The 13,061-nt window shown below is 42.8% G+C and overlaps 1 protein-coding gene across 3 annotated transcripts in view; it reads right to left on the bottom strand.

Annotated features, from left to right (window-relative positions):
* Positions 1 to 6,973, bottom strand: part of LOC137139888 (IQ motif and SEC7 domain-containing protein 1-like) — a 139,998-nt gene extending 133,025 nt beyond the window's left edge. Inside the window, exon 1 of one of the 3 annotated variants that reach the window (XM_067527749.1) lies at positions 6,826 to 6,973. The gene's annotated coding sequence lies outside the window, so the exon portion shown is untranslated. Of the gene's footprint in view, positions 1 to 3,372; positions 3,804 to 4,893; positions 5,036 to 6,825 lie in introns of those variants that run through there. The other 2 variants (XM_067527751.1, XM_067527750.1) reach the window with 2 other exon arrangements.
* Between the last annotated feature and the right edge of the window lie 6,088 nt (positions 6,974 to 13,061).

Below are 13,061 nucleotides of genomic sequence, written 5' to 3'. Positions count from 1 at the left end.
ATACCAATGACATGCTCCATCAGAGACTAGAAAAATCATCACACACCATCAGCCTCTCCTCCCACACTCTATCACTATCCCTCATCTGTCTTCATCCACCTCTTTCTGTCCTTCTCAGTTTCCTTCTTTCCATTTTGTCTCTTCTTGTCACACAGCTTTACTTCTTTCTGTCTATCTTTAGCTACTTAGTCCCGTACAGTTTTCTGCAAATTATCATTTCAATACACTATCTAAAGACAAAACCACTAAAAACTCTAGAGTCGTGCCTAGTGGTGATGCAGGACTCATTGTAGTAAAGCTTGTGATTTGTCATAATGGATCATTCAAACCCAAGACTTTTTTCAGTACTTCAAAAAGGTCAGGTGTTGCACACTATGACAGTTGGAAATGAATCAGAGCTTAGTACATGAAATGTCTTATATTTTTCATTATTCTGAAGTATTTGTTGATGCATCTGTGTTTGCTGCTGCTGCTGCTACCACTTCCTGCCACTACGTAATCGCCTACCAAGTCCACCAACCTAAATACCAACTGAAGGTCACCTGTCACAACCATGGGTGCATTATAAGACCTGGATACTGGATTCATTCCTATGTCAGATTTTCAGTGGCCCCCCAAGAAGCCCCCCCCAAAAAAACAAAAGAAAAAAACAAATCCTTCTTTATTCCAACCTCTAACAACCAAGATGATCCACATGTTTCTGCAGTTTTGGGCTCATAGAGCACACTGGCCTCCTTTTGGTGCACAATGAATGAGACAGGAGTTGCAATGCCACATTGACCACCATGCTAAATTTGCCCCACTGCCCAGTGCTGATCCTGGGAGCTTGGTCCCTGTGCTTTCACACCGCCAAAAGGAGATTCTCTTGAAATAGCAGCTTTTTGGAGGCTGGTATATCCAGCCCAATCTCATTACCGAGGAATCAAAACTTGCCCCTTTGTTAAGTCCTTCTACGTTACATGATGCTTAAGGTACCAGTTTGTGTTTCACTGAAGTACAAAGGAAACCCTGACACTTCAGCAACAAGAGACCAGGGTTCTAATCGGAGATGTTGCGTTTTTTAATGATCGTAACACAACATGAAGCGGGTGGTTACTACGGTTAGTAAGGATGTACGTGTCTGACAGCATTTTGCTTTTATGCAATTTATCTTCCACCACGGTTCCAATAATGAACATGCGCCACCGCAACTTCCTCACATGAATTTCTTTAACATCACTACTTAGCTTTGCTCTGGTCCTAATTACTACAAGTAGTAGAAGTGATCAAACTATAGCATGTCAGTGTTGGTCATAACTTGCTCAGACAAATAACACACAGACTTTTTCCTCTCGCCAATCACAGCTGATTCCATACAACATTAAACAAGCCCTGTGTCAGAAAAAATCTATTTATCATATATAACTTGACTGCAAACGTGATTGGCTATGAAACATTATGTGCCAGATAGATTATGTTCAGATGCGATACTTTTTAAGTCATTGTGCATGATAGTTGGGGAGGATGGCAGGAATGCAAAGCCAAGGACTGTCACACCAGAGATCCGAGTTTGGCTAAGAATTCCCACGTGTCGTTAGGCTTAGGCAATGTACTTCAGTTAAAGTTAGGGACAAATCATGGTTTTGTTTCACGGGTAATAATCACATTTGTGTGTAATGACCATATAAACAACACAGCAGTCAAGAGACCTGGATGTACTACAAGACTGGATGTTTTGATGTGAAAAAATACTTAGTCTGAGAACATTTTACTTTTTATAATTGACGTTATAGGCAGCAACCATGAAGTTACAGATTTATCCGTACACACACTTTTCACCACTCGTGTGCTGCTTACAAACGGTTTTAGACTGAGACACTGCAGCATCACGGTCAGTCCATGCACAGTGGAAATGTCTAGACCCTTTGGTGTGGATTGCAAAGCGGCCAAACAGATTTAGCTTTTATATCTCTTCCCATTAAGCACATTCAATTATTCATGACTCACTAACCGACCACCATCGCTCTCTCTCTCATATGCTCTCTCTCTTTTTTTTTTTTTTTAAATACAGGAAGCCAGTTAGTATTCTTTACTGTAGAGTTCATTCCTCTTTTTGTCTTATTGATGACTCTGTTTTGACATTGGGGGTTTGGGCTTAGTGCCCACAGGCCATCTTGCAAAGTGACTGACTCTAACTACAATCTGCTCTAACTACAAACAGAAACAGGCTTAATCTACGTCTTTATGATGTCCTGTCAGTCAATAAACGGACTCTGGCTCCATGTTCTTATTAATGTTTACATAAAACATGTACAGAAACTGAATATGTACAGAGTTTGGTCTCTAAAAACGTCCGCAGCTTTCGCTTCTCTCGGTTGCTGTAGTTGCAGAAATGACTGAACTAACAACCTTTCAATTCGATTGGGGAAAATTCCCTCTTGTCCATCTTGTTGGGGTTTTTGACCATTAATGTGGTTCTGCTGTAGCAGATAATTGATTCCAAGCAGCCACTGTAACCTGTCCAATCAGCAGTCATGCATTAGGTGTCATAAATGGTTGGTTTGGTGCACAGGCTCTTTGACATTATCGTGTGAAGTTTGCCAACACTAAGACGACATAAAATCGAACAAGATTTCTGATTCACCTGAAATAAGATTTTTAAGAGGCCGCATCTAGTGCAGTATTTAGCGGATAGCGGTTTCTCTGAGGGGTTGGTAGAGACCAAACATGGACTTAAAAATGGACTCAAACTGTAAATGAATGATTATGTTGGCTGCTGGGTAATGAGTCATGATATGCTGGTGTTGGCCATGTGTTTGTGCTCTCACACAGTGGCCAAAATATGAATTGCAATAGGTTTTTTTTTTTAGAAGGAATGATTTTGCCCAGTTGTAGAGCTGAACAGTTCTACAATAGTGGCCTATATCTGCTCATTCCCAGCGACATCTGCCTCCACGACAACTGGCCATTTACCGTCTGAAATGAATCTGTGCACAGAATGTTGGTTATACCAACACTGATTTCATCACAGTGCAGGCGCTTTGAACTGTGTTCTCTGCTTTATGATCTTTCATATAATTCTAGTCCAATTTAACAGCAGCAGGACTATTTTAATTGGCCAATTTTACAGACATGTTATCTGCCACACGCACGCACACACACACACACGCACAGTACATGCACAGTACTTCATACAGCCCACACGTTTTGCACACATCATATACAAACATGCATGAATCACACAGTGAACAGTTAACACAGGCTACACACACACACCCTCTACAGGCGACAGTTACACACAAATGACACACATGACAATGCACTGACACAGACACGATGCAGCAAGCGAGGAAAAAAAAATGAGGGAATAAAAACCACACAGCAGAGTCTCACAGGTTTCAGCTGCTCCTGCAGAGGTGATGGAGGGATGAAGGTGGAGGAGGAGGCAGGAGGGAGGATTATTGATCCTCGCTCATCCCTTTCTCTCCTCCTCCACTAATGCTGTCACCATCATCTCCCTCTAAAAAAAAAAAAAAAAAGACAGCTGCTGCTCTGCAGTTTTCCTCTCTTCTTTTTCTTCTTCTTGATCAGATTATAGTCAATTTAATTCGCTCTTCTTCTTCTTCTCTCTCCCTCTCTCCTCTTGTAGTCCTCCGCTTGCCTCCTTACTGCAGGCCCAGCATTCTTCTTCAATATCTTACTAATTATTATTCCTCTGCGTCCGACAGCCAAGCGATCCGCTGCTGCAGCGCCGCTGATTCCCCCCCCCCCCCCGTATGTGCGTGTGAACAGATGCGGCTTTAATCAAACACTTTTTCTCCTCCACTATTCTGCCGAGGAAGAGGAGCATAGAGGGAGAAGGTGTCGAGTACAGACAAGCATCCTAAATGGATGAAGGGATGGATGGAGGAGGTGGAAACCGTACAGAACAGGAAGGAAGGAGGCAGGAAAGTGTGCGTGTGTGTGCGTGTGTGTGTGTGTGTGTGTGTGTGTGTGTGTGGCACCCTCACACAGCAACAAATGCAGAAATCACATCAGCACTGAGAGCTGGTTTTTACTGCACTACCAGGAGCATCACACAGAAATTACACAGGATGTGTGAAGCTGCGGGTTGTGAATATTTCAGGAATATGACAGAAGCATCATTAAGCTGTGTTTCAAGCTCCATAACGATCCATTTTAAACTATATACACACTAAACTTAAGGACTGGATTCAGGTAGAGGGTCAAGTAATTCAGCATAACTACAAAACAAATAATAAAAAATGATGAGAGGCTGGTGGCCAGAAAATGCAGGCTAAGGTCCTGTAAATATTATATAAAGAAATATTATAGCATTCTCTATAAAATCTATAGTAATTCAGAGTTTCATCACATCTCGCATGTGCCCATATTAACCTTTTAGGTTGACCGAGGGCAAAAATGCAACTCTTTCTTTCATCTATTATCTACTATCTACTATCTACTATATGAATGCATCACGATGAAGCTGGAGGCAAAACAAATCGCATCAGGCTAAATCCCCCCACCATCAATTTGCTGGGTCTCACAATCAAAGCATTCATGGCTCTGACTTTAAGTTGCATCTACAATGACCTGAAAGCTTTCAGCACACATGCAAATACACAAAACCAAAATTTAAAAAGCTACTTCATCAGTTGGCAAACACAGCATTAAGAAATGCGCCGCAAATAGCAACAACACAACCAAACCAAGAAATGCACAAATGCAAGGAGCACAGACAACAACAGTAATGTCTCCGGGAGGCAGCTTGTCAACTATGTGCGTGTAACATTTCAAGATTAAGTACGTTGGCAGGATAGTAGTTAGCAAAACACTAACACTAGGTTAACAGCAGCCATCATCAGCAATAAAAGAAATACAAAAAATAAAATAAGGATCCAGAAAACTTACGTGTTACTCAGCTAGCGTCCTAACGTCCCAACCCACTGAGGGAGAGTCAGCTCCAGTAAGAAACTATGGTAACAAGTGTGTCCCAGTTTTGTCCATCACTTTATGGTTCCTCCCAGAACCATTGTAGACAACTGTCATAGCAATGTCACCAGTGGCCACAAACATTTGTACGTATATTTTTAGATGTTCCTGGTGTGTTGCAGCACGTTTCGTTTAAAGCTGCACCGGTTTTTGTCAAATTGATTTTTTTGCTTGTATTTCCTCCATTTGCAGTGCTGTGAGCTCTCAGGGCCTCGTATTTGTCCCAAACCAGCTGCCAGTCACAAAACCTGAAGTTTGAACTTTGGGTCACATGACCCAAAAATACATCTTTGTATTTCAATACTAGAGGTTGCGTGAAAAATTACAGGAATATTCTGCATTTTCTTGCAATAAATCAAGAAGGCGAATCAATATTGGGAATTGTGGGTAGCTGCAGCCCTGATGACCCTACAGTCGGAGGCACATGGGTGGAGAATGAAGTTCTCCTCCAAACATTTTGCTTTTGCATATGTAATGTTCAGACAGTGAATCGTGTTTGTAGCTCAGTGTGAAATAATTTCATATATCATGGTCTAAAGAGGATTTATCAGAAATGCAAACTAACTGTTGTGCAGCTTTTATTAAGGCAACATGCACCAATAAAAGTTCTCTCCTGATATTCAGTCCACTCAGGTACCTGCACATATGGAGCGCTGTGCCTGCTGCGTCTGCACCAATGGAAATGAAAGAGGAATCAATTTGATGGGAAGGCGAATGGGCCCCTGGGTACAGACCTGTAAAGAGAAATCTTTGTGGCTTTTTCGTGTCTCTGTGTGCGTTTTTTGATGGTTCTTTACTTCCTGTTAAGAAGCGGTAACGGCCACTTCAAGCAGAGTCCTTTGTCCTCTGTCTTTGGGCTCCTGAAGGCCCATTCAGTGATCAGCCAGCGCTGCAGAAATTCTGCAGCAAACTCCTGCAACACAGTGTATCCGGGTTAATGACTAGTGTGGAAAAGTAAGTGAACCTTGGGTTTAATAAGAGGATGAACTTCCTTTGGCAGCAAGTTGCATCAAACAAGTAGCTGAGAATCAGCCGTGTGAAACTTTCAGGACGTGTTTTTGGAACTTTCCTTTGCCATTGTGTAGTTGTACTAAATCCGCCAAATCCTGAAATTGACCTGTATCCTGAGACCTTGATAAACTTGGGAACTGTTTCCTCTCTGCCTCATGTTTCCATGTTGATGTAAGCAGCTTGATGCTCCACAGCAGGACTGGTTCAGTGGATTCATGGAGCTGAAGTGTTCAGCACCGTCCTGATAGTGTGTGTGTGTGTGTGTGTGATTAGCTGGTTAGAGATGAAAGATCACACACTTTTTTTCTTGCCACTGTAGAATAACAGTAATGTGATTTACACATGGACATATTCAAGCAAAGAAATGACTTGACGATGATTTGTGGCCACAAATTGAGGTTGTTATGTCGCTTGTGATCTTAAAAATTGAGGTTGGAAAATATTGTGTAAGATAAAAAGCAGAACAACAAGTCTGCTGCCTGTTCAATGAGGGGGAACAGGGACACATGCAGCTGCAGTCCATCACTGAACTGGTGCGGAGGCTCCATCAGGCCTCACGGACCAACGCACTGATGGGAGGAACTGAGGCTGGAGTCTCATTGTGTCCCCGCCGCTTCACGTGCGACAGGAAGTCCAATTAACCGCCAGCGCTAATTAACGTCACGAGCGCCAGCGCTCAGACAGCGCGGAAAAGGTTTTAATAAAGTCGCTCCATTAAAAATTAATCTGATGTGCTGTCTGCGGACATCCAGCCACAAACGTGTGCGCGCGCGCACGGTGTAAGCGTCCAACCGCCATTTAACACACGGCTGCTGATTAAAAGCTTTAACGAGGACTCACCTGGGACCGGATTCTGTCCTCGGCTCTAAACTGACATGGATCCCATCGGACACAGTCGGTGTCTCTGTCCCCACCGTCCGCTGCTGCTGCTGCTGGGAGCTGTGGCTGCAGAAAGCTCCAAAGATCCTCTATGCTAAACAGGACACATCACTCTGTGGTCAGAGTCTGAGACCACAATGAAAGACGCGCTGCTTTAACGGGAGGGATCCGTGAAGAGAGTTTGTCCCCGCAAACAGAGCTGTGTTCCTGCTTATGAGTGGAAGCACAGACACGGAGGAGCTGCGAGCAGATATTAAAGCAGCAGTACAAGTCTGAGTAAACTTATGCTCCGCAATTTGTGCTACTGTGGGGAGAAGCTGTTGATGCAGCAACATTCACGCAGACGTAAATGGCAGAGCCTGTCGTTATTCATGTTTTCATGCAGTGCAAGTATTAATAATTCTGTCTCCAGCTTAGTTAAATGCCAAGTGAACACAGTCAAAGCACCTGCAAACAAATTACAATAATCCACAAAAGGCGAAGGCCCTGGATGGAACAGAACAGAAAAAAGATAATAGCATCTGTTCTCAGCTACTATGGCAATCAGATCAACCAGTGCAACACTCGACCACTGACGGATGAAGGGGAAAAGGGCCCCTGTGCAGACAGTGGAGGCCCCCACACTCGGTTTCCAGCTCTTTCCTGTCAGTTAGTTTGGCATTTTTTAATGCTTGTGTCTGTCTGTAGTTATTTTGTGGCTTTTAACTGAGCTCTTTCAAACCAAAAATGGACATTGGCTCTTTTCCACGGGCCCCTCACCTCTCGGGCCCCTGGCCTGTACCAGGAAGGCCCCTTCAGTGATCCATCTACGATCCCAAACCTTCAGCTCAATCAAACATTAACCCTGAAACCAAGTCTTGACTCTCAAAGAGACTAAAATGTTCCCACTCACTTACATTAACCAAAATGGTCCTGGCAGGGGCAGAGCACAGGGTCGGCAGTTCAATATTCACTGTCTCCTGCTTCCATTGCATCTGGCCCAAGTGACCCCCTCCCACTGGGATCAATAAATTAAACATGCACATCCATATGAGCACTCACGCATAATGTGTAGTTTAAAGTTGTTAATGTCGGAGGGCGTTGTTTGGATGACAGGACACTAAAACATCAGCAGAGTGAGAGCTCTGCTCATTTTCTCCACTCTCTGGTGGCTCGTTCATCAGCCTCCTGCTACACCTCCTGCGTCCTCACCTACACCTCTTACTCATGTTTCCTTTGCCTCATTTACCTCGCTCCTCCTCCTCCTCCTGCCTGTACTCTTCACCTTTCTCCTTCTCTGACATCTCTTTTTTTCACGTATGTTTTCTTCCTCTCTCCCTCCTCTTCATCAGTTTTGCTTTTTTTTCATTCAGTACAATGACAATGTTTAATTTCACAATATTCAGGTTAGTTACAGACAGGACAGGGAAGATAAAGAGGAAAGGAGGGCAAAGTGTGAAAGGAAGGTGGCAGAGGTGAAGAAGAAAGTAGGGACGAAGTGAGAACTGGAGGAAGAAAAGAGTGAGACATGGAGGAGGATAATAAGTGGGAGAGAAGAAAGAAGAACAGAAGGGTTTTTTTCCCAGAGAGTGTCCAAAAAAGGCTGGCTGCTCTAGTTTGTCCTCTGACGTCAGGCAGAAACTTGACGCATAAAGACGACGTCACACCAGGAAACCAGAATCCTTCTGACGGCCATTTTGGAGCCATTTAAAAGAACAGAGAGAGGGAGACACATGCAGAAACAGATTAGCAAAGTCTTTCACACGTCTTTCACCTGTGGACACTGGATCAAAATAACGAGATGATCTGATCTACAGCTGAAGACAATTAGGGACACATACGTTTGGATCAGGAGGAAAAACAGAAAAGGTTCAGTAACATGACTTTTGTCTGAACAGGCTTATTTTAAAATCGCAGTAATTTACTGCACATTTTTATACAAATGTGGCAGCTGTTTGACTTTTGTTAATGCTAGTTTGTTCCTAATGATTCAAGATCCAGTCCCAGAAATTCTCCACCTCACGAGGAATAAACTCGTGAAGGAAATTGGTTAAATCCTTTAATTAGACACAGTTTTCCAATATCAGTAGAAGGCTTCAGGGCTTCAGTGTGTAAGTTGTTGAGTACTGTGGGATGATGGTTTTTCCTGAAGGCCAATCAGTGCGTTAGCATCTCGCCGGTTCTTTCAACAAAAAATGTTTTTAATTGGCATTTGGATTATTGTGGAAAAAAGGTTTATGACACTTCACACACTCACCGGCAGTGATGACAGCTGCCATGCGAGCAGCTCATCTGACCCTTCAGTGTCTTTCCTAGAGACACGAGGAACCTACACTTTATATATTTTCCATTTCTCTCCTACTTTTTCTCCATTTGCTGCTCGTGCTTTGCTAACCAGGTCACTATTGGGTCGGAAAACAAAATATCCACTTGTGTTGTGTTCATTGGCTGCATGCAGACTTCAGGAACGACGAGGTCCTGGTCTGGAAACAGTCCTGCTCATGTCCCCAGAAACACATAAATACCACGCTGCTACTTCACCGTGTGACCTTTACATCACGTGGTAAGAAGCCACGTGACCAAAGGCTGTAAACAGACATTTGAATCAGCACTTCCTGTTTCATCAGGCACAGCTCTGGTATTAACACAGAATAAAAACTGCCTTCATCTCAGTAATGTTACATTCACTTTTCTAGCTTCTACCTTTGCATCTTTTCTTTTCCCAACCCTCCTCCTCCTCCTTTCCCTCTCTCCCTCTCTGTTCTGTTCTCTCCTGCCTCCCACTCTCTGTGGAGAAGCTGATTACAAAGACAACATTTCTCTGCAGAAATCAATGAATTCTAACATACAGTCATTACAACAAGCTGCACTTTTACTGACGTTGAAACGTTTACAACATGGGTGAGATTTCCCAGCAATGAGCAGCTCTGCAGAAACCGGAGTAAAGTAACAGTTTGCTGGTTTTATCATAGGCTGCTAATGTGTCCCAAAACCACCTCAATATCAGAATTTAAAAAATAAAAGTCTCAAGTGAAGTTTGTGGATTTTCTTCCTCAGAAACAGGATGAAATGATGGATGCTACACTTTCATTAGCTTAGCTTATACAAAGTGGAAACACAGAGAAACCACCAGCTGCAGGTGCTGTCAAACCAGTCACAGGCCTGTTGTCTGTCCTCATCGGCTCATACATAAGGTTTGGTCCCTACTGTACCTGCTGGTCTGGGCAGAGTATGTTTCTGATACTTAATGTAAGAAACAGTCCAGTAAGGGAAAATATTGCAGTTTGGTAAAAATAAAGAGCTAAGTCTGAAACAGGAAAGACTGACGTTGTCCTGTAAAATATGATTGGAAACACTACTCACACAAAGTTAGGGATATTCAACCTTTGTGTGAAATTTATGGAAAATGGAAAAAGTTCATTTTACAGTGATATAATATGATGAAAGTGCGGCATTTAAATAGAAGCATGCAATAGGAATTTCTTCATCTCAACCAATTGATTGAAACAAAAGCTCACACTAGTGGTGGGTATACAACAAAGAAAAATGTCAATGTCTCAATAACTTGTCAATCGTTAGGTGTTGTCTCGGTCTCATAATGTCAAAATGCGGACAGCATGATGAGAGAGGACTGTCACTTTTCATATTAGTTGTATGTACAGACACACTGTCTTTGACAGATGCTGATGCAATATACAATGTGAACTGTCGGGTGCGGTTTTGTTCAAAAGAAGTTGGACATTTTGTCTCCAACAGGATCCCTGAGAGCCTCACTCCTTCATTATGCCTCTTTTGTGAAAACAGATTAAAAATCGCACATTTAAACGTGTTTCTTAACACTCGTGACACCTGGAAGTTTTATCTTGGCTGATACGACAGGTTCAATCCACTAAATATTAGCTCAGATTACAACGAGCTCACAGGAGCTTCGGGGTTATTATAACATCATAATAATCAGTTTGAGCCCTCAGAAACTCCGAGCTGCTCTCTGTCCTCCTCTGCATGTATTTTTAACAGCAGAGAGTTCAGGCAAGTGTAATTAGTTGGAGCGATTAGTGGGAGGACGAGGTGTGTGTGTGTGTGTGTGTGTGTGTGCGTGTGATGTGATGCCGTGATTTATGCAGCGTATTGTTGTGTATGTAGGCGTGTAATGTGTTGGTATATTATAATGCGTGTATTTGTCTTCAGGGACATGAAGACGCAAAAAGGAGCATCACCACTGTGATTATCTCGCCTGCTAATTTCAGTGTGTGTGTGTGTGTGTGTGTGTGTGTGTGTGTGTGTGTGTCCCGTGTGGGGTTGAGAACGACCACCACTACTACTTTTATTCCAAACTTTGCTACATTAGAAGATACTGAGTTACTGGATTCTGTCTTATAGTAAACACACAGAGAATCCTGACAGACAGCTGCAGATTAAAGCTTCAAAGTGTCAGTGTGCGATGCAGATCCTGAGTCTCATGTTGCCATTTACATCATGTAGCTTTAAATGTGTCATGATGGGTTCTGGACTGAATATTAATAGTTAAAAAGGGTCATTTTAACTAAACGCGAAAAGTGTGTAAAGAGTGTAGGTGTCTGAGTACATTCTGAAGTCACTGTGGGCCCAACGTGAGGTGAACTGCACATCTGGGGCAACTCGACTTTAAAAAGTGAAGCATCTCTTTCTGAGAAGCTTGTTCATTTATCATTTAATAAAACGATGTTGCTGCATCCCAACCTGCTTTTTATTTTCTTACATTTAACGTTTGCTTCCCGTTAACCAAGATTCCTCACGACACATCACAGCTCAGTAGGTTCAGTTTGCCTCATCATGCACCAACAGCAAATTTAGGTTGTTGCCGCTGTTGTCGAGGTGCTTTTGCACGAGATTCAGCATGAAAAATGAGAAGTCATCTTCTACACTAAGACCACATCAATAAGAAGAATCTACTGGTACTAAAACTGCACAGTCCTGTGTTGATAATTCCAGAGTTAATGACTAATGTTAACAAATGCACTGATCTTAGCCATGTTGTGTGTCTGCAGCTTTCTTCTCTTCTGTATACATTTACATTCAAACGTGCCTATGAATGTGTGTGTGTGGAGGCCGAGCCATCCTCCGCTGCCCTCCACGTTAGCAGGTACAGCGGTGTCGGTTCGTCACCTCGTATTGTTTGCTAATGCGGATCCACCTCTGACCTGTGATCGCTGTGTGGGCTGCAGAGCTGCGAGCTGTGTGGGAGATCACACTCTACAACCAGGCAAAATGTACAGCAGATGTACAGTAGATGGAGAGTTTAGCCATTTCCAAGGAGATTTTTCTTTCATCGCAACAGAAACATGGAGGATGATAAACCTTGTTGTGCGACCTTTGTTATATTAACTTATTATTTGAACACTTTACTTATACTTATATATAACTTTTTATAACTGAACACTTTATTTAGGCATCAGGTGGAAAAGAAGAATTATCCTCACGGTTTCCATGCGTGTGTGTCCAAAGTGAACTGTGCTAATCAGTTCATGCACAAATATAAGTGGACGTTTGGAGAAATTTTGAAGAAACTCCCAACAGCTATTTCTGAGATATTATGGTTATAAGAATAGGATGGAAAACCTTAACGACACTGGTCACGGCCGTCGCTGGAACACAAGCATAAAAACCCCCAAACGTTTCGAGTTTCCGGTCGATTTAATTTCAAGTCATCAATTGTGCAGGCAACTGGTTTGAATGTGTTTAAAGCATTGCAGTGTAAATACACCGGGATCTGTAAAGTCCAGTTACTGCTCAATCAGTGTCCTGAAGACAAAAAAACCCTCCAATCAACTCCATGAAAAGGTTTCTGAAGAGCAGAAATCAGAGGATAAGACGAGAACCTTTCTCTTGAAGTACAGCTAAATCCACCATTGGGAAATGAAGAAATGTGGCGCAGGTATGAATGTGCCTAGAGAAGGCTGAGCACAGCCACCACGACTCCTTTGACTCCTCTGAAGGAATCAGACACTGAGGACGAGCTGCTGTAGGCAGATTTATTCCTGTGCCGTCTTCCTTTGTCCCTTCATGTCTTAATAATAACACCAACTTTACAACTGAGCAGGAAATGTCCTTGACTTGTAATTGTGACATTTCACAGAGTTGACTGGACTGTTGTTTTGTCTCCACAGAGCACATTTTAACCAGGATACTGATTCAGCAGTAACTGGAGCATCCAGATACCAGTGTATTTGTACTGCAAT

The sequence above is a fragment of the Channa argus genome, chromosome 13 (assembly GCF_033026475.1).
Source record: "Channa argus isolate prfri chromosome 13, Channa argus male v1.0, whole genome shotgun sequence".
NCBI classification, from domain to species: domain Eukaryota; kingdom Metazoa; phylum Chordata; class Actinopteri; order Anabantiformes; family Channidae; genus Channa; species Channa argus.
The sequence above is the reverse complement of the archived record's forward strand: the minus strand, read 5'-3'. Positions and strand labels throughout refer to the sequence as shown.